Source organism: Mustela erminea, chromosome 8 (assembly GCF_009829155.1).
Source record: "Mustela erminea isolate mMusErm1 chromosome 8, mMusErm1.Pri, whole genome shotgun sequence".
NCBI lineage: Eukaryota > Metazoa > Chordata > Mammalia > Carnivora > Mustelidae > Mustela > Mustela erminea.
In genome coordinates, this window is record NC_045621.1 from 104634964 (window position 1) to 104660336 (window position 25373).

The 25373-nt window shown below is 41.2% G+C and overlaps 1 protein-coding gene across 14 annotated transcripts in view; it reads right to left on the reverse strand.

The window, feature by feature from the left end:
* Positions 1–15793, reverse strand: part of CLASP1 (cytoplasmic linker associated protein 1) — a 268343-nt gene extending 252550 nt beyond the window's left edge. For 6 of the 14 annotated variants that reach the window (XM_032353914.1, XM_032353916.1, XM_032353915.1 and 3 more), the window contains exon 1: positions 15693–15792. The gene's annotated coding sequence lies outside the window, so the exon portion shown is untranslated. Of the gene's footprint in view, positions 1–15692 lie in introns of all 14 variants that reach the window. The other 8 variants (XM_032353912.1, XM_032353910.1, XM_032353909.1 and 5 more) reach the window with 2 other exon arrangements.
* Positions 15794–25373: the final 9580 nt, after the last annotated feature.

Below are 25373 nucleotides of genomic sequence, written 5' to 3' on the forward strand. Positions count from 1 at the left end.
AGTAGCTGCCTCTGGGAACGGATGTGGAAGAATACAAAGGAAAGGTGGAGGAAGACTGACTTGTCATTCTCTAGCCTTGTGTACCTTTTAAGTTTTTTGACCATATACGTATTATCTGGTCAAAGGAAATACAAATTTCAAAACATTAGGAATGTATAATATTCTTTCTAGTTAAACCATATCATATGCAATAAATACCAGAAAGTTGTTTGTAAAGTCAAATTTAATTGTAATCATGAAACCATAGGCATCATCAGTTACTATAAGAATTAAAAATTATGGGGTGGCCTGGCTGACTCAGTGGGTAGAGCATGTGACTCTTGATCTCGGGGTCATGACTTCAGCCCTGCACAGAGCTTTAAAAAAATTGAAAACTATAAAAAGAGCCAGTTATTCAGCAAATTGTCCATCTCTGGTACTCCTCTCTAGAAGGCAGCCTTGGTAACATATAAGGAAGCAAAGCTTATTTCCGAACCTCATAACCAGCCATGAAATCATTGCAAAATCAAAGTAATGAGAAAGAAAAACAAACAAGTAATGAGAAGGCAAGTGCTCCATTGGTTTTTTAATCACTGAAGCATAGCTACATTTTAACTGAAAAATGACATATAACAGTGTTCATACACTTTTACAAAATTTTATCTTTATAGGTTTTTTTTTTCAGATTTTATTTATTTGACAAAGAGAGAGCGATCACAAGTAGGCAGAGAGGCAGGAAGAGAGATGGGGGGAAGCAGGCTCCTCGCCGAGCAGAGCGCCCAGTGTGGGGCTTTATCCCAGGACCCTGAGATCACGACCTGAGCTGGAGGCAAAGACCCAACCCATTGTGCCACCCAGGCACCCCATATAGTTTGTTTTGTTTTGTTTTTTTAAGATTTTATTTATCTGACAGAGAGAGAACACAGAGAGGCAGGTAGGGGGCGGGGGGTGGGGGAGAGAAGGCTCCCTACTGAGCAGAGAGCCTGATGTGGGGCTCAATCCCAGAACCCTGAAATCATGACTTGAGCCAAACTCAAAGGCTTAATCTACTGAGCCATTCAGGTGTCCCCAAAATTATATTTTTTAATGTATTAACTACAGGATTCTCATTTTACAGGCTGGGTTTTGTTAAAACCTCTAAGATGGGGGTGCCGGAGTGGCCCAGTTAAGCCTCTGACTCTTGATTTTAGCTCAGGTTATGATCTTAGTGTCCTGGGATCAAGCCTCACACTGGGTCCCACACTTAGCATAGTCTGCTTATCCCTCTCCCTCTGCTCCTCCCCCTGCTCACTCTCTCTCAAATAAATAAAATCTTTAAAAAAAAAAGAAAAAAACAACCTCTAAGTGGATGATTTGGCAGTATCCCTCGAAATTTTAAAGATACATAACTTTCAACCCAAAATGTCAACTTATAGGACTTTATTCATATATGTGCAAAATAAATTATTATAGGATTATTCTTTCTAGCATTATTTATAAAAGCAAAAGACTAGAAAAAACTAAATGCTCCTGAATAAAGGGCTAGGTAAATTATGATATGCCTTCATTTAAAAAAAAAAAAAAACCAGTAAGGAGGGGTGCCTTTGTGGCTTAGTCACTTGAGCATCTGACTCTTGATCTCAGCGTTTGAGCCCCACATGGGGCTCCACACTGGGCATGGAGCCTACTCAAAAAAAGAAGAAGAAAACCCACAACAATGAGGAAATCTTTTTTTTTAAAGATTTTTTTTTTTTTATGGGGTAGCTGGGTGGCTCAGTTGGTTGAGGTCATGATCCCAGGGTCCTGGGATCAAACCCCACATATCTGCCCAGCGGGAACCTGCTTCTCCCTTTCCCCACCACACCCCCTCCTGGTACTCTCTCTCTGTGTCAAATAAACAAATAAAATCTTTAAAAAAAAAAAAAAAAGGATTTTATTTATTTATTTGAGAGAATGAATTGGGGGGGCAGGGCAGAGGGAAAGGAAGAAGCAGACTCCCCACTGAGCACAAAGACTGATGCAGGACTCAATCACATGACACTGGGATCAAGACCTTGGCCCAAAGGAGATGCTTACCCAGTAGAGCTACCCAGGTGCCCCATAAGTAAGTCTTTAACATATTCACATAGAATGATTTGCAAGAGAAAAAAAGAAAGGAGGAAGAAAGGAGGGAGGGGAAAAGGGAGGGAGGAAAACACAGGGTAGTCTGCAGTAGTCTGTACAAAAAAGGAGGAAAGGGAGATAGATAGATAGATAGATAGATAGATATACATATATGCCTTTTTTTCACATATATAATTAATAACACTGGTGTTTCCAGGAAAGGGAACTGGGTGGATGGAAGACAGGAGAGGAGGAAAACTTAAATTTCAAATCATGTCTATGTAATGCCTGTTCAAAAAATAAATATTTTATTTAAAAAATTAATGCATTTAACTAGCAGTTCTATTTCTCCTTTCTAGGTAATTTAAACAAAATGAAAAGAATCTTCATACTCAGCTATAACAGATTTACACTCACTCATAATTAAAAGGGATACTGGAGCGACTGGCTGGCTCAGTTGCTAAGAGTGTGATCCTTGGGACGCCTGGGTGGCTCAGTTGGTTAAGCAGCTGCCTTCGGCTCAGGTCATGATCCCAGCGTCCTGGGATCGAGTCCCACATCGGGCTCCTTGCTCCGCAGGGAGCCTGCTTCTCCCTCTGACTCTGCCTTCCACTCTGTCTGCCTGTGCTCGCTCTCGCTCGCTCACTCTCTGACAAATAAATAAATAAAAATCTTTAAAAAAAAAAAAAAAAGAGTGTGATCCTTGATCTCAGGGTTGTGAGCTCAAGTCCCATACTGAGTATAGAGATTACTTAAAAATAAAATTGTTAAAAAAGAAAAAAAGGGACACAGACTATCCCCTAGACATTAAAAAAAAAAAAAGTTTGACAACCAATAAAGAACACAATAAGCTTGTAATTACAATAAAAACATATTTTTAATAATGCCATCACTCTCCAGAAGCAATATCAATAGCAGTTTCCCAAAAGCACAATGTCTAATCCCTACCCCAAAATTCCAAAATTGAATCACTGGTGATTCAAGTAAAGATTGGAAAATAGTCCTGGTTCTATCAAGACCTAGGGTTCTGTGAAAGATGCTAGTTTCAGACAGCCTTCTCTCAGCAAGGGGGCTTTCTGGGCCCTTGTCTGTGGACACTTCACAACATTAGACCATGGTATTAATATGGCGAAGAGGCAGGCTCTTCGCCCCACAGTCACAACCTAGGTCCCCAGTAAACACAGCTCTCCCATAAATGGAAAACAACAAACAGGCCACAGAGTACCCAACCAGGCATGCGTATCTGGTTCAGGGCCTTACACACTTCAGGTCAAAACAGGGTTAAGACATCTCTCTTTTCCTATCCCCAGAATAGGGGCCCTTCCCTCTCCAATCTTCCCACAGGAGCACACTTAACTCAGGAATCATAACTGTCTCCTTGCTTGTCTGACTTCCCTCTTAAGTGGTAGAGCTCTTTGGAACAGGGCTGAGAGCCTCTCTCTCTGTTCTGTGGCAGAACAGTTAAATGCGTTTGAGTGAAGATTCTGATCGAGGCATACAGTTTCTGCATTCTTTACTAATTACCCAGGATATACCCTAGAATAACTCTCTTAATTAAATGGCAGCAGTTTTCACAAAGGCTCTGGTTTTCAGGTCCATCTCTCATGAACACCTACCTATATTGTTCCCTCCATTCACCCTACCCCACCCCACCCCAAAGGAGGTCTACAAATCACATAATGATAAGATGTTCTTTATCTTCCCCAGCTGTCATCCTGTCATATAGGATTCTGTAAAATCATTACTATACAATTAGGCTAAATATTATTATTTTGTTCAAACAAATGTTCTTTGGCAATTTCAGAAACCTCCTCCAAGTTCTAAAAAGGCATGACAGAATGGAAAGCTTTTCCCATCATGTTCACTTTAAAAATGCAGTCACAGGCCATAGGAAATCTCCTTGGCATGCCATTCTCTACCAACAGGCAAACACAATCAGAATCAGGCGAAAATCCATACCCATGAGCCCAACTCAGCTTGCACAGAGGGCAACGCGACACTGAGAATCTTTTTTTTTTTTTTTAAAGATTTTATTTTATTTATTTGACAGAGAGAGAGACAGTGAGAGAAAGAACACAAGCAGCAGGAGAGGGAGAGGGAGAAGCAGACTCCCCATGGAGCAGGACTCTGGGATCATGACCTGAGCCAAAGGCAGCCATTTAACGACTGAGCCACCCAGGCGCCCAGAGTATTTCTTTTTAAAGAACCACATGGGGCGCCTGGGTGGCTCAGTGGGTTAAGCCGCTGCCTTCGGCTCGGGTCATGATCTCGGGGTCCTGGGATCGAGTCCCACGTCGGGCTCCCTGCTCAGCGGAGAGCCTGCTTCCCTCTCTCTCTCTCTGCCTGCCTCTCCATCTACTTGTGATTTCTCTCTGTCAAATAAATAAATAAAATCTTTAAAAAAAAAAAAAAAAAAAGAACCACCTTCCCGCCCCCCAGCATGGGATCCCATGTCTGAAGGGTGGATAATTGGTATATTAAATGACAAAAACACTTCCTGAATCAAATTTTGTGTGCACAGATACAGCTATATACTACCTCTGGTCTTATTTACAGAGAAGTTGGGTCCATCTTTGTGTACACAGATACATGGCTACAGATTCACATTCATACCAGGCCAACTTCTCTGTAAATAAGGCCAGAGGTAGTGAAAGAAAACAGGCTGCATTGTTTATTCCTTCTCTCCCTGGAATAAACCGTTATTCCGACTAAGGGAGTTCAAGCTGTTGAATCTCTTCATTGGCTGACAATTTTCCTGAAAGCATGTCGATTACTGGATTTGATCTAACCTCTCTGATGTTATGTTGCCTGTAACTAGAAAATAAATGAATAAAATAATTCCTTTTTTTGTTTTCACTATTAAAAATAAGGAACTACCAAAATAAACAGTGGAAGAATAACCAGTACCTTATATGATTAAAGTGTTTATGTAACAACACACTAAGAAATGCCTATTTCAGAATCAAAACCCAGTGGAAAACAAAACATCAAAGGCCAATCTTCAAACCAGGTCTCCCCCTTCAATGACATCTGGATGGTACATTACAAAATGGACTCCTGAGGGAGGTCTGAGCACTCAGGACAAATAATAGTAGACCCCAGTGAACACTAAAGAGAGTGTTGGGAGGGAATCTAATAATATAGAACCAAAGAGAAAGTTCAGATACCTCTTCACTAGTTAACTTTTGGAATTTCTAGGCAAAATTATTTTAAATGATAGTTAGTATTTTTGCTAGAAAAGTAATATACACTATTCCACAAACTTCAAATAACTTTTTAAACTAACAGCATTTGTGAAAAATGCAAATCAAAATGGATCAACAATCTAAATATAAAAGCTAAATCTATAAAACTAAATACATAAAAATTACCCCTAAAATGAATATAAATCCCAATATAAAGCTTACTGTAATCTTAAATTTAACAAGCTAAAAATTTTCCATTTATCCATGAAACAAACCTTGCCTACCCTCCTTCATCCTTATCACCTGCCCTCCCTGTTTTCTTCCCTTGAAACAGGATACATGGATATTTTAAATGCATGTCCTTTTAAGTTCTTTTCCCAAATGTGAGGATTGATACAGCATCTGTCTTTCAAATGCCTTTGGAATTTTGTGTGTGTGTGACATAAGATATTTGGGTAAACTTCAGTTACGTTGCATTTAAAACCTTTAACTTTACAATATACTGATTATTGATTTTTTAAGAATCTTCTGCAATTATCCAAACATAACCACAAACATCTATACTCAGCTTTATAATTCAATCAATAAAAGGTAAGGCCATCACTTGCATAGTACTACACTGGGGACTAGAGTGATGGGGATGCAGGGAGACAAGAGAGGTTTAGAAATGGGGAAACAAAGAAATAGAACATATATCCGACCCTGAAGGTCATCAAAATCTATTTTGAAAACAGATACCACTTGGGCGCCTGGGTGGCGGAATGGGTTAAGCCTCTGCCTTTGGCTCAGGTCATGATCTCAGGGTCCTGGGATCGAGCCCCACATCAGGCTCTCTGCTCAGCAGGGAGCCTGCTTCCCCCTCTCTCTCCCTGCCTGCCTCTCTGCCTACTTGTGATCTCTCTTTCCCTCTGTCAAAGAAAGAAAGAAAACAGATACTACTTAAAAGTAATTATACAAAATTAAAAGGAAGAAAGGGAACTCACATTTATTAAATGTCTCTCATATGTCAAGCAGCAAAACTGTAACACAATACAAAATATCCACATATCCTGTTTCAAAGAAAGAAAACTGGGCGGGGAGGTGGGGAGGAGGGTTAAGGATGAAGGAGGGTAAGGCAGTGAAAAATACCTAAACCAAAATATAAATGTAATTAAAATGTTTATATCAGTCTTCAACAAATGGTCTCCAAACAAATGGAACACCTGGATATCTACATGCAAACAATGAAGTTGGATTCCCTACCTCACATCATGTAAAAAAAATTTAATTCAAATGAATCAACAACCTAAACATAGGAGTAAATCTTCATGACCTTGGATTGGTAATGGATTCTTAGCTATAAAACCAAAAGCATAAGCAGCAAAAGAAACAAACAGATTAACTGGACTTCATCAAAATTAAAAACTGCTGTGCATCAAAGAACATGGTCAAGAAAACGTGAAGACAATCCACAGAATGAATGGGAGAAAATACCTACACATCACATATCTGGTAAGAGTTTAATATCCAGAACATACAAGAACTCCTAAAACTAACTCAACAACAAAAAGACAATGCAATCTAATAATATGCAAAGGACTTGAATAGATATTTACCCAAAAAAAGTAACACCTTAGTCATCACAGAAAAACAAATCAAAACCACAGTGAGGGGGCGCCTGGGTGGCTCAGTGGGTTAAGCCGCTGCCTTCAGCTCAGGTCATGATCCCAGGGTTCTGGGATCGAGCTCTGCATCCGGCTCTCTGCTCAGCAGGGAGCCTGCTTCCCATCCCCTCTCTACCTGCCTCTCTGCCTACTTGTGATCTCCGCCTATCAAATAATAAATAAAATCTTTAAAAATAAAATAAAATAACAGAAAACAGCAAGTGTTTGCAAAGATATGGAGAAACTGAAACCGTTGTACACTCCCACTAGGAGTGCAAATGGTACAGCCACCCTGGGGAAGTTCAATGAGTCCTCAAAAAGTTAAACAATTACCACACGACCCAGTAATTCTAGTCCTAGGTATACACCCCAAAGAACTGAGAACAGAGACTCAAACAGAAATTTGTAAACCAATATATACTGCAGCATTATTCACGACAGTCAAAAAGTGGAAACCACCCAAGTTCTATCAACAGATGAGAGGATAAACAAAATGTAGTATAAACATACAATGAAATATTACTCACCAACTAAAAAAGTAACATTCTGATACATTCTACAACATGAATGAATCCTGAACACATTATGCTAAGTGAATAAATCATAGAAGGACAGATATTATATGATTCCACTTAGTGAAATATCTAGAATAGGCAAATTTGTAGCAACTGAAAGTAGATTATAAATTACCAGGAACTGAGGGAGAGAGAGGAAGGGGACTTATGGCTTAATGGTTACAGGGCTTCTGTATGGAAAAGATTTGGAAGCTGACTCTGATGATGGTTGTACAACTGTGAATTTAAGTAATGCCCTAACTGATATTCTTAAAAAACGGTTAAAATATGGGGCGCCTGGGTGGCTCAGTGGTTTAAGCCTCTGCCTTCAGCTCAGGTCATGATCTCAGGGTCCTGGGATTGAGCCCCACGTCTGGCTCTCTGCTCAGCAGGGAGCCTGCTTCCCCCTCTGTCTGCCTGCTTCCTCCTCTCTCTGCCTCTCTGCCTACTTGTGATCTCTCTCTCTGTGAAATAAATAAATAAAATCTTTCAAAAAAAAAAAACGGTTAAAATAGCCTATTTTATGTTATATGTTATATTATATTATTATATACGTTATTTTTATGATATATATATATATATATATATATATATATATATATATATATATCTCACAATAAAAAAATTTAAAAGAAAAAAAAAGATTTATATCATGTCTTCAGTAACCTGGACTGTCCAAGGGTAGATTTCAAATCAGGGATGATCTAACCTTCATTGAAACCCTAGTGGGAAGCTTGCTGCTCTACATCCCTCCTGACCTGTAAGGAGGTATTTCTAGATGCCACCAGAAGCTGGGAACAGACTTTCTCCCAAGACAGCCCACTGACCTTTCACGAACAAGGAATAACCTGTGCTGGAAAAACTGAAACAAATGGAAAGGAAGCTGAAGAATCTGAAAGCCAAACTCTGCAAGCTGTATGACTGTGGACAAATTATTCAACTTTTAAACCTCAGCTTCCTCTCATTCTAAAATGAAAATTGCATCTGCCTGTTGCTCTAAGGGTTGGCAACAGCATACCTATAAAAAGTTGGGTGTTCAATCCATGGTGACCGTTGCCATTGTGACACTGGGTCTACCTACCACGGCCAACCAAAGGCTGAGCAGGACATGGTTTGTGTCTGGGAGCTCTATGACTTCTCAGAACTGAAATAAAACACAGCCAACAGCACGAGAAGACTTCAGAGAAGGAGCTGTTTTTATGAAGTTCAACTACTCTTGGAAAGACTGGCTTATTGTTCCTAGAATGAACCAGGCTACTCTGTATCAGTAAGGGCACCGCTACACAATTCATTCCCTCTATACAAGAGGCCTCTGTTAGCATGTCTGAGCAACCCTTCCTAACTGAGTCGGCCTCTACCCACAGGAAAGACACACTCTGGGAAGAAACTGAGCAGAAAATGAGCTAGAAGGTAGTCCCGAGGCAGCTCTCAAACTCTGTGGCTTCAGAATCACTTGGGAAATCTGTATAAAAAGCAGATCCCTCACCCCCACTACCAGACATTCTGATTACTGAATTATTTCAAGCAGGGCCCTTGAGCACAAAAAAACTCTTGGAATGTAGGAGATGCAAATGTAATAAGATTACATTCTGATGCTGACAAATAGACTATTCTGTCCCACAAAGCAAAGGCTGCATTTTTCTCCACATCTACCTGGAAATACAACAGCTTTACCAATGCAGGGCAAGAGTGAAAACCAAGGAGGATCACCTGTGTGTAATGCCCAATACAAATTGCATACAGTCAGTTCATACAGAAATTCAACATTACTGCCTCTTTCTTTCTTTCTTTCTTTCTTTCTTTCTTTCTTTTTTTTTTTTTTGACAGAGAGAGACACAGTGAGAGAGGGAACACAAGCAGGAGGAGTGGGAGAGAGAGAAGAAGGCCTCCTGCTGAGCAGGGAGCTCAATGTGAGGCTGGATCCCAGGACCCTAGGTTCATGACCCGAGCCGAGGGCAGATGCTTAACGACTGAGCCACCCAGGTGCACTGCTTATTATTTTTTAAAATAAATGAAAAATAAAAATAATGTGCCATTCCACATCTCTCACAGTAACAAAAAATACACTTAAAATATATTATCAGAAGTTGGTAAAATTTTTGTGGAATTGATACATTCTTAGGGGGCTGGGAAAATTATTAACTGATACAACTTTTTGGTCAGCAATCAGGCAATGTGTATCAAAGGTCACCCAATACTCATTTCTCTGAATGTACCCTAAAGAAACAACACAAAAGAAGCCAACTCTATGCAAAAAGATAGTCACTGTTGTAGTCTATGTAATTAAAAAAAAAAAAAGTGGACCAAAAGTGGCACCTGGTGGCTGTTGGAAGAGCATAAGACTTAATCTTGTGGTCATGAGTTCGAGCCCCCATCAGGTGTAGAGATTACTTAAATAAGTAAGTAAACTTAAAAAAAAAAAAAAAAAAAAGATATTTACGTCAAGGACCCCAGTATCCCAAAATCTGTCATATCATCTCAAATATGACAAAGCTATTAAAAAACTTAAATGATGAGTGATATGTCATTACGTGGAAAGTAGTCCCAAAACATGCAAGACCTAATATTACGGGCGCCTGGGTGGCTCAGTAGGTTGAGCCTCTGACTTTGGCTCAGGTCTCAGATCTCAGGGTCCTGGGATCAAGCCCCTCATCCGGCTCTCTGCTCAGTAGGGAGCCTGCTTCCCCACCCCCCTGCCAGCCTACTTGTGATCTCTGTCAAATAAATAAATACCTTTTTTTAAAAAGACCTAATATGAATTACTACAAAGTACAAATATATGGATAGCTTCAAAGGTGATACATTAAGAAATAATAGCTTGTGTTAGGAGGGTTTGATGTGACTTTTCTCCCTCTGGTCCTCTGGTCTCTCAAGTTTCTACTATGTTATTATAATAAGACTATAAATAAATTTAACTGATTCTGCTTGGAAAGGTAACTGGAAAACACTTATAGAGACAGGTGGAGAGTGGATTCAGCTATCCTGAACAAACATAAACTCACCCAAATGTGCCATGGTAACAGACAGTCCCACAGACTTTTTTTATTTTTTTTCAATCTTCTAAGATACATGTAATATTAAATTTGAATTTTAAAAGCAAGTAGAAACACACTAAAAGACAAGAGGAAATCTAGTTTGGCAGCTATTCACATGGCAAAAAGATCAGAAGATTTCATGAACCATAACTTTAATAATCCAACAAAATTATGTAACTTGACAGGAAAAGAACATTTAAGTTGAGAAATTGAAGGCCTGGCTCTCCCAGCGCTATCTCAGACTGAGCGTCAACCTGCAGATCTTAGTTTCTCATTTGTAAATTGGTAGGATCGTGATGTTATCTTCCCCATCTACCTCAAAGGACTTTTAAGAGAGGAGCAAAGATGATTAGGAATGTAAAAGTGCTTTGAAAATTGAGTATTTTTTCCCTTAAATCTGGCTATTATTTATTACTAAGAAGATACTCACATATGTGTAGCTACCAAAAAGAGGAACAGTTGTTTAGAAGGATACATTTCAAACTGGTAAGTGGATATGCCTCCCAGGGGGCCTGAGATCTGGGGCCAAACCCTTACCTTTATCTGCATTGTTTCAATCTTTTTTTTTCTTTTAAGATTTTATTTATTTATTTGATCAAGAGATAGAGCCAGAGAGCACAAGCTGGGGAGAATAGCAGAGGGAGAGGGAGAAGCAGCCTCCCCGCTGAGCGGGGAGCCTGATGTGGGGCTCCAGCCCAGGGCCCTAGGATCATGACCTGAGCTGAAGGCAGATGCTTAATCTTCTGAGCCACCCAGGCTCCCCTGCATTGTTTCAGTCTTTCAGGAGAATCTATTTATGTTACTTGGTAAATTTTTAATTTGTAAAAGCAAATGCAATCACTAACAAAATTAACACAGTGTTAATTTTGGGTTTTGAGGGTTTTTTTAAGAACCACCTGGGGGTTGTTCAACTGTGGCTGTCCAGGTCTCACAGACTTAATTGACCAAAATCTCTGAATGGACAGGAATAAATAAGTTCAGACCAGTTGTATTTTAACAAATTCAAGTGATTCTATGACTTGATTATTGCTTCTTATGCTATGTTATCATTAATTCTCTTATTAATTCTCTAATACAATAATATTCTTATACTCTAATTTTCTAATACTAACTCCTACACAAAGACATAGAGGAATACCATGCATATCCACTTACTATATGCCAGTCACTACTCTGAGCACTTGACATATATTATCTCACTTAATCCTTACAACCCTGCCCTCCCCTCACCCTTGTTTTACAGATGAAATTATTAAAATACAAAGAGATTATTTAATAGGCCCATGGTCCAAAGTCATAGGGCTAGTAAGTGGCAGAGCTAGAATGTACAACAAAGTTTGAAAACCGTTGATACAGTTTCTTAACCTAAGACAACAGCTGTATACTCTGGTCAGGTCACCGCAAATTCTGTTTCTTTTCAGACACTGCATTTGCCTAAAGAAAGCAGCGCGGTAAAATCTGATTTCCCCATGAGGGGAAGGTACACCTGGCTGGCTTAGTCTGTAGAGCATGGGACTCTTCACCTAGGGGTTGTAAATTTGAGCCCCATGTTGGGTATAAGGATTACTTTAAAAAATTAAAATCTTGGGGCGACTAGGTGGCGCAGTCAGTTAAACATTGACTCCTGGTTTCAGCTTAGGCCTTGATCTCAGGGTTGTGAGATCGAGCCCCACAGACTCTGCACTCAGCACCGACCTTGCTTTAGAGTCTCCCTCCCTCTCCCGATGCCCCTCTCCCCTGCAAGTCTGAGCTTAGGAGCCGCTCACTCTCTAAAAAAAGAAAATAAAATCTTTTTAAAAAATGTTATAAAAACCACCAGGGTACAAAGGATCTAGGGCTGTTTACATACTTCCAGCGTAACTGGCATCACTTTGTAATATTCTGTTCCTCTATTAGTCTGTGAGCCCTGGACCATATAGTCTTTTCAGCTGTACCCCCATGATAACTGGTAGCTAACTAAAGAAAGAGTTTAATAAATTAATTCATCAATAAATCTATAGACAGCTTGATGACTGTCCTAGGAAATGAAAGGCTATTATGTAGAGAAGAAACAGACTTCATGTTGCTTCAGGGGGTACAACCAAGAACACCCAACAGGAGAGTGGCAGATTTTGGTACACTCTAAACTAGCTTTCTAGCAACCAAGACATGTCCAGTAACAGAGAAGCACATCTGCAATGTAAGGTTGATGATCAGAACAGAGTAGACAAAAGGCAGGACAGTGATTGGTCTATGGCGCCTCTAAGAGTTTTTCCAAAGCTCAAAGTATTCTAAGTTACAATACATTTATTCATCCTTTCACAGTTCATACATTTAAAGTGACTAGTTACACAAGTCCCTAGTTACACAAGTCCTGGTAGTAAGTACAGAGGATATCACGGTGTCGTACAAACTCCCAGTGCCCTCAAGGATGTAAAGAATACAAGCACGGGCATCCGTCTCCCAGGGAGGAAGGTGATGGATACAAAAGGAATCAGCAAGGAATGAGATTTCCAGGCAGGAAACAAGAGGGAAGTCAACACAGGCATTCCGAAAGAAAGTCCGTCATTTGAGCACATGTGAGCCACATCTTTAGGGATCCGTGGGGGAAGATGGACTGGCGCTGCCGTAACAATCTGGAGAAGAAAAGCCTGCAGTATAGCAGTACCGGTCTGAGCATAAAGGAGGCAGGCAAGCCCTGGAGCGCTGAAGACCCAGCAGAAATAACCACTAAACTCTACGGCTTTTAAAAAAGAAGGCCTTTGGAGGTCATTCAGGCAAACATATTCACACGTTATGGACATTGTCCTACTTGCACTGGGTAGAAAGGTTTGTTTACTTTCTCAAATTACATTTTACACACCAAAAACTCTATCATCAATGACTTCTCCCTTGCTTAGTTCTTTTTCTTTTTTTTTTTTTTTTAAGACTAATAAATCCTTCTCTTATTTTCAAAGAAACCTTTTCGATGATTCTGTTTTGCTTGCAGTTTTCAAAACTGGCAGTTTTAATAATTCAGCTCTTAGCCTAACATTATAATCCCTTAAGTGCTTATATCATTTATCAATAGTACTAAATTAAAAATAGTATAATCTAAGAACGATTTTATAAATAGAAGATTGTTAAGAAACGGACTCTCAGAAACAAATTTAAGTCTCAGATCCAAGAAACTATATCTCACTCAACTTATAAATTGTGAGACTGAGCCACCCAAGAAAATAGAATTAACTACTAAAGCAAAAAAAAAAAAAATCTAAACCCAAAACCAATGAACAAAACGTAATACATATGAACAATAAACTTAATGTTCTTTGGCCAATCATTTCTCAGTGTCCCTGTCAAACTATTTTAAGGATCTGAAATCTTGCTCTATAAAAAGTAAGTTCCCATCATCCAAACTACACTTAAGAGATTCTATCGCAGTGGTTACTGAAGCATAAACACCAACCTTCAGTTTTTTCCTTCTTTTAGTGCAAAAAAATGCTTACCTCTTTTAGATAGAAGTTGAGTCTGTGGCCCAAATCCTGAGATCTGGGTTTTCAGTTCCAACACTAATTTAAGATGTAAGGTTAGCAAAGGCCTTTCCTGTATTTACCACTCAGCTTAGACTGTAACATGGAGATACAATATTTGACACCCCCACCACCAACGGTCACTTCAAAGGATTTCTAACTTTGGTTAACTTTAGCTGGGAGAATACAAAGCTAGGGCTGAAAACTCAGTTAAAAAAAAAAAAAAAACTTTAAAAAATCAGAAATAGTGCTGCTCCATGTTAGCTTACAAACTATGAATTACAGAAACAGATCTGAGTAACAATGGGTAAGAATGGTGCAGTTACACGATTTTACCAAAACGAATAAGCAAACAGCTCACAAAAATTTAAATCTTTCTTAGCAAATGGAGAAGATAAATAATATTCACTAACTCTGGGACATTGTGGTTTTGTTTTTATCTATAAGGTCTCTGCATCAATGTTACTATTCTCCCACTCCCTTTATGAGCAAAAGGAGCCCACTGTCCAGGATCCCTCAGACCCAGAGCTCAGTAAATGTCACAAATAATAATAGTAATAAAAGCAACAATCTTTAAAGCTAGAATTTATACTGTGGCACCAGAATAGGGTGCAAGGCACATGGCAGCATGAAACTATTTCTCCCTTCTGACTCTTCTGCATCACTGCCTCCCAAAGGACTACAGAATCCAAAGCTCTTCTCATTGCCACATCTACAAATTAAAGTATCATGATTAAAGAACTCACAGGTTCTACAAACAGTCAGTATTGAGTGAACAAACACTAAAACAAAAAAAATTCATCCGTATGCAACAAAACATGCTTCAAAGGACTTCACCTAGTCTTTTTTTTTAAATCTGAGAAATAAACACAACTATTTTATATATAACATTATGTAATAAGTTAGACTCTGGAAACCCCCCATACTCATCCGAGCGGCTCGAAAAATGGAAAGCAAAATTCGATTAGCTCCATTGTACCCAACCAGGCTAACGTGCAAGATCACACACTCATCTTCGTCAGAGCGGCTCTGCCAATACCAAAGAACAACAAAGGCAAGTTGAGGAGGTTGCACAAGGCGTAACTCAGCACTTGTCCGCTTTCCTGGCTTCGGAAAGCAGCTCTCTGCGGGCCTTAGGGACCAAGGAACCCTCTGCAACCCGCCCGGCCCCGAGCTCGGCTAGGCGCCGCTCGCTCAGCTTTTGTCTGGACCGGCTGGGAGCCCCGGCCGCCCGCCTCCCCGGCACCCCTTCCCTCTGGATCTTTCTCCACACCCATCACTCGCCGATGACTAGTTGTTGTGGGTTTCTCTCCCTCGCCCCCTCCCCTCGCAATCCCGGGCTCTTTTCAAACGCGACTGGGCTGTTCACTGGCTTCTCCCACCCGGCCGGGAAGACTCGGGTCAGGAAGGGGGCCTGGGGTGGGGTCTGGGAGAGGAAAAGAGAGAGGGGCACACAAAGCCGAGCTGACCCCACAGCCGCCCCCTCCTCCCTCTGCAAAGCAGCCTGGGATTAGGGACCTACCGGTAGGATGAACAACCATCCCATCCCGCTCCCCGCCCCGCTCCCACCTAAGGGCCGCCCCCTCCCCCCAAAGTGCACCCAAGAGCCGATGACAGCGCTGGACATCGCCCCCACCCAGACTCAGCGTCCGCCACGGCAGGCGAGGGGGCAAAGGCCTCGGAGGGCTGGGTCTGAATCTCCTCGCCCTAATCGGGTACTTACAGTCATATTATTCGCTACTCTTGCCGCTGCGGACGGGAGAGCCGCCGCCTTCTCCTCCACCCCAATGAGGTTAAGCGCTTGGTGCGGGGATTAAAAAAAAAAAAAAAAAAAAAAAAAAAAAGAAGCCGAGGGCGCCTGCGCAGTGCGGTCTCCCTTTTACCGCCACGGACCAGGCTCGACCATAGAGAGTGCGAACAGAGACCAGAGAGGCGGCTGCTCTCTATGGTAACGCCCTGCGCAGGCGCCGGCCTGGCTGTGCCGGGCTTCGGGAGCTGCAAATCCCAAGAGCTTTTCCCCCTTCCAAGAACGTTAATTGACCCCGATGGGGACCCGTAGGGTAACAGTTCTTTAAGGGAAGGGTGGCCCAGGTGCTGTCGGGGGTCCCTGGGAAGTTGCGGCAAAACTCAGGCCAGGTCACGAGTTTCGGATGAAAGGGGTCGCGGCGACAGAGCACCACGATGCTGGGAGTGAAGTGAATAGAGCTGAGGGGGAGTCAGGAAAGCCTGGATAAAAGTCATCCGACCGGGACTTCCTGTGGTCGAGGTCTAATATCTGAGGGAAACGCACTTTTACTTCTGGGTTACGCACATCCCGCCCCACCATCGTGTGACTAGGATGAAGGAAATTGTGCCCTGCGACTTTCCGTACCGGGGCTTGCTCCGTTCTCTCTTCCCTTCTCAATTAGGCGCGACACTTGAGCCGGAAGCACAACCTTTTTAACGGTTCTTTGCTCTTCTCGGAGGGCGGTCGGCCCGTGGTGGCCTCGGAGACTCTTGAGACGGCCAGCCACAACCCCTTTCTTGAGCGCCTCCACAAATAACGCTGCTTTGGTCTTCCCTCTCGCATTACTTTCGGATGACGCGTGAGAACGTGTTTCGGAGGGTAGAAAGCTGTGCAAATTATCGGGCTGCTTTTAAGGATCCCCAGGGACCCGCAGTTTTGCCGCGTCAAACCCCTGTGTTCGCAGGTAATTTGACACTGAGAGCTTTTGTGTGAAATTATACGCTGCGTCGACGAAATCACTCCTTGGGAGTGTGAGTTGCCTTCCCTCCATCTCGATGCCCAACGCGTTGACTTCCCTGGGAGCTCTTGAATGCCGAGGTCCGCGGTGGTGGAGTGTGTTTGTGTGAGAAGGGTGCGGGAGGGTGGGGAGTTAAACGTCCCTGTTACTCAGTTTAGATGTTACGGCCGGAGAGACGCACGTAAACAGTAAAGCCATGTGTTCGCTCCTCTCTGCCGGGCAGGAAAGGGAAAGGACTCTGGTCTGGAGGTGCAGGCATGTCATGGAGGGTGTGACTTCTAGTTCGATCTAGGAAAAGTAACCTGTCTTCGGGGCGAAAGCACAGACAACCTTTTTAAAATGGTTGGGTGGTGATGAAAGCATTCCAGGGAAGAAGCTCCTTGGGGCAAAGGCTATAAAGTGTTTCGCTGGGAGTACAATGTAGAGAGCAGTAAATTAAAAAGCGTGGGGGAGGGGGGAGAATACAGAGGAAGAGTGGAAAATAAGGTTTGAAAAAATAAGATGTTGAATTTTTTTTAAAACTTTAAGTTATGGTGGCATACCCATAACACAAAATCTACCGTTTAACCAGTCTTAACTACATAGGCCAGTAAAGTTAAGTACATTCACATTGCTGTGAATCCCCATCCCCAGAACTTTTTCACTTTTTTTTTTTTTAAGATTTTATTCATTCATTTGTCAGAGAAAGAGAGAGGCGAGCACAAGCAGGGGGAGCAGCAGGCAGAAGCAGGCTTCCCTCTGGGCAGGGAATCCAGTGTGGGGCTCAATCCCAGGACCTTGGGACCACAACCCTAGTGGAAGGCAGCCACTTAACCGAGTCACCCAGGTATCCCCTCTTTTCATCTTCTAAAACTGCAGTTCTGTACCTATTAAACAACTCCTCATTCCACACTCCACCGAGTCCTGGCAACCACCATTCTACTTAAGTCTCTAAATTTGTCAACTCAGATATAAGTGGAATCATATAGTATTTGTCTTTCTGTGGCTGGCTTATCTCACTCAGCATAAGATCCTGGAGGTTCTTCAGTGTTGTAGCATGTGTCAGAATTTCCTTCGTTTTTAAGGCTGAATTCTATTCTATTGTGTTTATATACCAGGGTTGATACTTGGGTTAATTACGTCTTTTGATTGTGGTGAATAATGCTGCTGTGAACAAAGGTAAGAACGTACCTGTGAGACTGCTTTCAATAGGATGGGGAAGACTTAGAGACCAAAAGAAAGCCCAGTTGTTTCAGGTCCTGGACTGGGGATAGTAATATGGTAAAAGCACTGTTTTGGGACACGACCCTGGCAGTTCAATACATACATAGAAGTTCAATACATACTCCATTGGAGGCTTTAAGATATCGCTGGCATTGTACAATTGTTTTATGTAGATTATTGATGTATCATTGAATCCAGCAAAATAAATATGACCAATTGTTATTCATCACATTTACCAGTGAGAAAATCAAGATTCTGGTTTACAGATGGGCTGCAGGGAGACTCACCAACCATACACACACACACACAAATGATTAGGAAACAAAACTCCCATGGGAGCTGGACATCCACGGGTATTGACTACTCACTGATTTGGACAAGGATATTGAAAGAAAACAATTTAGATGTTAAGAGTGAGTCTTCAGGGGCGCCTGGGTGGTTCAGTGAGTTAAGCATCTGTCTTCAGCTCAGGTCATGATCCCAGGGTGCTGGAATCAAGCCCCCATGTCCGGCTCCCTGCCCAGTAGGTGTCTGCTTCTCCTTCTCCTGCCCCTCTGCCTCCCCTGTTTGTGCTCTCTCTCCCTTTCTCTTGCTTGTGCACTCTCTCTCAAATAAATAAATTAAATCTTTTTTTTTTTAAAGATTTCATTTATGTATTTGACAGAGATTACAAGTAGGCAGAGAGGCAGGCGGCGGGGGGCGGGGAGCAGGCTCCCTGCCGAGCAGAGAGCCCGATGCGGGGCTCGATCCCAGGACCCTGGGATCATGACCTGAGCTGAAGGCAGAGGCTTTAACCCACTGAGCCACCCAGGCGCCCCAAATTAAATCTTTTTTAAAAAAAAAAAAATGAGCCTTGACAGGAGAAGGAATATGCTGACATCAAGAACTTTCACAAATTACTAGTATTATAAGGGCTTAACACAGCAAAACTACACTATATGGTCTAAGGTCCCTAAAAGAAACTCTGAGGTTTGATTGCAGGTATGTTTGTTGCCCTTAAAAAATACAAAATGTCAGGGGTACCTGGATGGCTCAGTTGGTTAAGTGTGTGCCATTGGCTCAGGTCACCATTCCAGGTTCCTGGGCTTGAGCCCCAAGTCAGGCTCCCTGCTCAGCAGGGCATCTGTATCTCCCTCTGCCCTTCCCCAGCTGATGCTCTCTCTCTCTCTCTCTCTCTTTTTCTCTCTCAAATATATAAAATCTTAAAAGTTTTAAAATCTTAAGATTTTATCTTAAAATCTTAAAATGCCAGGTAAGTATATCTTTGTACGTACTAGAGAAATTAATAAGACACATCATTTCCTACTCAACATTTCATCTTTCATTTTACATTCTCAGAAACCTATGGGATCAGTCAAAGCAATGATCCGTTTGGCAGGGGAGGAAATAAATGGCCAGAAAGGAAAACTTATTTGCCCAGTGTCACATGGCTTATTCGTACCAAGGCAGCAGTTGAAATCTAACCCTCTAGAATTCCTCGTCTCTGCATTGGTCTCCTTTACAAAGATGGATATCATAGTCTTGATTGAGTGGACAGTGTTTCTATTCAGTCAGCCTCATCTTCCTCAGGGATACATGCTCAAATGCTTATGAAGCTAGCACCAAACAGTGAAGCAGAGATTATAAGTGCATTTTAAGTAGTGTTCACATGCTTAGAAATACTGTGCACCAATTATGGGCCAAACACTTAGCAAAGTGGGGGTGGGGGGAGGAATCCATGTTCTCGTAGGAGATAGAAAATAAAATAGTAAATGAAGAAGGATAAGCTGTGTCAGGTAGGATAAGTGTTAAGGGGGGAAAATGAAGCGGTAAGGGAGAAAAAAGGAGTGCTGAGGATAGGGAAAGAGGTTTCTTTTTAAATAGGACAGGTGAGGGTGGGGGCCCACTGAGAAACATACTTTGAGTACAGATCTGATGGAGGTGAGGGAGCAAGAAATGCCCATCTTGAGAGAAGAACATTCCACGTAGAAAGAATGGCAAGTGCAGAAGTCATTGTGAGGGAAGAAGATGTCTACTACATTCTAAGCACAGGAAGGAGGCCAGAGCAACAGAAGCAGTGTGTGGCAGGCAAAAGTAGGAAATGAGGTCAAAGGTAACAGGATGCCAAATTGTGTGGGGATTTACAGGGCATTGTAAGAATTTTGGCTTTTACTGAGAGGGGAAGCCATTGGAAGGTTTTGAGCAGAGAGGTAAAATGATTTTACTTCTATTTTTAAAGAATCACTATAGCTTCTGTTTTGAGAGTAAGGGAGTTTTGAGAATAGATTGTGAGGGAGCAAGAGGGACGGATTAGGAGGCTATTGCAGTTCTGCAAGTGAGACAGTGGGGGCTTGGGGAAAGTGCAAGCAGTGGAGTGGTAAGGTGTCTGGATGTATTCAGCCAAGATGGCACATAGGATTTGATAAATTGGTTGATACAGGGTGTAAGCAAAAGGGGAGTTAAGGGGACTCCCCAGTATTTGTGGACTGAGCAGTTTAAAGAATGGAGCTGCCGTTTACTGAAATGGCAAAAACTGGGAGGAGCAGGATGGGAATGGGAAGCAATAAGAAATTCAGTTTGGGAGATGTTGAGTTTAAAATGTCTTTTAAGAGGCACCTGGGTGGCTTAGTTGGTTAAGTGTCCAACTCTTGAGCTCAGCTCAGGTCTTGATGTCAGGGCCATGAGTTTAAGCCCCATATTGGACTCCACACTGGGTATGGAGCCTACTTCAAACAAACAAACAATAAAATACCTATTAAATTAGCACATGGGAATATCAAGGCTGTTAGATATTGAATCTGGAGTTCGGAAGAAAGGTCTAGGCTGAATATGTTAATGTGGGAGACACAAGCACCTAGTATTAAAAGCCGTGACATGATCTAGATATTAAGTGTAGACAAAAATTTGAGAAAATTATCTAAAGACTGAGGCCTGGAGTAATCTAGCATTTAATGACTGGGGTGGTAATGAAGCCAGCAAAGGAGACAGAAAGGTCAGCCACTGAAAAAAAGGAAATCAGGAAAGGAAACAAGGAAGAGCAACCAAATCAATTGCTAATGGGCTATAATTAACTGTTGGCCATAGCAGTGGAGGGGTAAGGATGGAAGCCTGATTGGAATGGGTCCAAAAGAGAGTGGTAGGAACAGAATGGTATTTCAAGGGATAGGTAGGGTCAAGAGAATAATTTTTAAAATTATTTCATCCACAAATATTTTAGTATTTCTGAAAGATAAGATTGTCGGGGCGCCTGGGTGGCTCAGGCATTAAGTGTCTGCCTTTGGCTCGGGTCATGATCCTAGGGTCCTGGGATCAAGCCCTGCATTGGGCTCCCTGCTTAGCGAGAAGCCTGCTTCTCTCTCTCCCACCCCCACTGCTTGTGTTCCCTCTCTCACTGTGTCTGTCTCTGTCAAATAAGTAAATAAAATCTTTAAAAAAAAAAAAAAAAAAGATAAGATTCTCCCTTAAATGAATATACCTCAATACCACCATCATACCTAAGAAATTAATACCTAGTATCATGGTCTAACCCAGTCAATCTTCAATTTTCCCTGATCGTCTCATAATTTTTTGGCTACCAGGTTTACAGAGAGATAATTCATATACTATACCATTCATCCATTTAAAGTATATAATTCAACAGTCTAGTATATTCAAAGAGCTGTACAATCATCACTACAATCCATTTTGTTTTAAAGATTATTTTAAAGAGACACAGCATCAGCAGGAAGGGCAGAGGGAGAGAATCTGAAGCCAACTCCACTCTGAGTAGGGAGTGGACACAGCGCTCGATCTCACAACCCTGAGATGAGGACCTGCGCCAAAACCAAGAGTTGGATGCTTAACAGACTGTGCCACACAGGCGCCCCTACAAACCATTTGGAAAAGCTTCATTAGCCCAAAAAAGAAACCCTGTACTTATTAGTAGTCACTACCCATTTTTCCTCAGTCCACCAGCCCAAGGCAACCACTAATTTTTTTGTCGCTGTGGATTTTCCTGTCCCAGACATTTCATATACATAGAATCCTACAATATATGACCAGCTTCCTTCACTTAGCATGTTTTCAAGGTTCTTCTATATTGTAGCATGTGACAGTACTTCATTCTGTTTTATTGCCAAATAAAACTAAATGGAGGCACCTGGTTGGGCTCAGTCAGTTAAGTGCCTTCAGCTCAGGTCACAGTCCTGGGATCCTGGGATGGGGTACCTGGTTGGCTCATTTGGTTAAGTGCCTTCAGCTCAGGTCATGATCCCAAGGTTCTGGGATTGAGCCCTGCAATCAGTTGAGCCTGCTTCTCCCTCTCCTCTCTATTCATGCTATCTCTTGGTATCTCTGTCTCTCTCTCAAATTTAAAAAAAAAAAAATCTCATTTATATGTAAATATACCACACTTTGTTTATCCTAGTTGATGGACATTGGGTTGTTCCAAACTACTTCCTGGCTGTTATGGATAATGCTACAATGGACATCTGTTACAAAACTTCATGTGGACATGTTTTTGGTTTTCTTGAGTATATAATTAGGTTTGGAGTTGCTGGGTCATATAATAACTGTATGTTTAACCTTTTTAGGAATGGCCAGACTCTTCCATTGTGAAGATTCCATTTTACATTCCTACCAACAGATTATGACGGTTCTAGTGGAGATATCCTCACCAACACTTGTTATTATGTCTTTTTTATTATACCAGTCCTATTGGGTATATAGTGATACTTCATTGTGGCTTTGATTTGCACTTCCCTGGTGACTAATGACGTCAAGAAGCATCTTTTTGGTGCATATTGGCCATCTCGTATATCTCATCTGAGAAATGTCTATTCCAGTGCTTTGCCCACTTTTTAAATTGTATTGTTCTTTTTATTATTGAGCTGTAAAGGTTCTTTATATATTCTAGATTTAAGTCCCTCAGCAGATAGATGATTTGCAAATATTATCTCATATCCCATGAGTTGTTTTTCCACTTTCTTGACGATACTCTCCAAAGCACAAAAGTTTGCCATTTTAGTGACCAATTTACCTTCTTTTTCATTTGTTTCTATGTGTTCGGTATCTTATCTGAGAAACCTTTGTGTAATCCTGTGTATTTGTAGAGTCTTATACTTTTGGTTCCTACATTTAGGTCTTTGGTCCGTTTTAAGTTAATTTTTATATATGGTCTGAGGTAGGGGCCCAACTTCATTCTTTTACAGGCAGCTTTCTAATTATCTCACCACGGTTTGTTGGAAAGCCCATTCTTTCTCCATTGCATTGTCCTGGCACCCTTGTCCAAAACCAGTTGACTATAATAATGTATGGGTTTATTTTTGGACTCTAAATCTATTCTATCAATGTATGTGTGTCTTTTTATGCCAGTGCACACTGTTTCAATTACTGTAACTTTGTAGTTTGTGAAATTGGGCAATGTGAGTCCTTCAACTTTTTCTTTTCCAGTTGTTTTGGCTATTTGGGATTCCTTGAATTTCCATATAAATTTTCCAGTCAGTTAGTCCATTATTGGGGGAAAAAATGCAGTTGTGATTTTGATGGGAATTTACTGAATCTGAAAATAAATTTGAAGACTTTTGCCATTTTGGGGGATTTTTGGTTTTGGGGTTTTTTTTAAGATTTTATTTATTTTTTTGACAGAGAGAGAGAGAGGGTGTAAACAAGAACACAAGCAGGGGGAGTGGGAAAGGGAGAAGCAGGCTTCCTGCTGAGGCAGGGAGCCAGATGTGGGGCTGGATCCCAGGATCCTAGGATCATGACCCGAGCCAGAGGCAGAAGCCTAATGTCTGACCCACCCAGGAACTACCCGACTATTGCTGTTTTAATAATAATAAGTCTTTTGATTCATGGTCATGGAATGTCTTTCCATTCATTTAAATCATGTTAGCTGCTTACAATGCTTTGTAGTTTTCCTAGTGTAAGTTCTGCACTTCATACATTAAATCTATTCTTAAATATTTTCCTTCTGATGCTATTGTAAATGGAATGGTTTTTCTTTATTTCATTTTCAGATTACTCATTACAAGTGTATAGAAAAACAATTTTTGCATATTGACCTTGTATCCTGCAACCTTGCCACACTCATTATTTTTTTAGTGGATTCCTGAGCATTTTCTAGATACAAAATCGTGTCATTTACAAAGAGATTGTTTTTGCCTCTTCCTTTCCAGTCTGTATCTCTCTCGTTAGATTTTCTCGGCTGATTTTTTTCCAGCTAGAACCTCTAGTACAATGTTGAATTGAAATGGTGAGAGTGGATATGCTTGTCTTGTTCCTTAAGCATTCAGTCATTTGCCATTAAATGGCTGTGGAGTTTTTATATATGGCCTTTATCAGATTGAGAATATTTTCCTTTGGTCCTAGTTTGTTGACTATTTTCTCATCATTAAAGGCTTTGGATTTTGCCAAATCTGTTTTCTTTGTCCGTTTTGATGTCCTTTATTAATGTGTGTTACACATTAATTGGTTTTCAGATATCAAACCAACTTTCTGTTTCTGGGATAAATCCCACTTGTTAGTGGTGTTATAGTCCTTTTTATGTGTTGCTGAATTTTTATTTGTTTCTGTATTGTTGGAAGGCTTTTACATCTATATTCATAAGGGATATTAGTCTCTAATTTTCTAGTGATAGCTTTGTTTTTGGTATCAGAGTAATAGGGCCACACAGAATGAGTTCGGAAAATGCCCTCCTCTTCTGCTTTTGTTCTTGTTTTTTGTGTGGTTTTTTGGAAGAGTTTATGAAGTATTGACATTTATTGTTTTTTTAAATGTTTTATATAATTCACCAGTGAGGGATGCCTAAGTAGCTCAATCGGCTGACTGCCTTCGGCTCAGGTCATGATCCCAGGGTCCTGGGATCATCTCCCGCATAGGGCTCCTTGCTTGGCAGGGAGTCTGCTTCTCCCTCTGCCTGCTCTGCCTACAACTGTCCCTGCCTGTGCTCTCTCTCTCTCTCTCTCTCTTTCTCTCTCTCCCTCTCTGACAAATAAATAAATAAAACTTAAAAAAAAAAAAATTCACCAGTGAAGCCATCAGGGCCCTGGCTTTTCTTCGTGAGTAGTTTTTTTGTTTTTTTGTTTTTAAAGATTTTATTTATTTATTTGTCAGAGAAAGAAAGAGAGAGCACAGGCAGGCAGAGTGGTAGCAGAGGCAGAGGGAGAAGCAGGCTCCCTGCCAAGCAAGGAGCCAGACGTGGGACTCGATCCCAGGACACTGGGATCATGACCTGAGCCGAAGGCAGCTGCTTAACCAACTGAGCCACCCAGGCGTCCCTCTTCGTGAGTAGTTTTGTTTTATTTTGCTTTTTTTGTTCTTTTATTGCCAATATCTTGTTATAGATCTGTCCAGATTTCCTGTTTTTTCTTGAATCAGTTTCAGTACTTTGTGCTTTCTAGAAATGTATCCATTTCATCTATTATCTACTTTGTGGGCATTCAATTGTTCATACTATTCTTTTTTGATCCTTTTTATTTCTGTAAGCTTGGTATTAATGT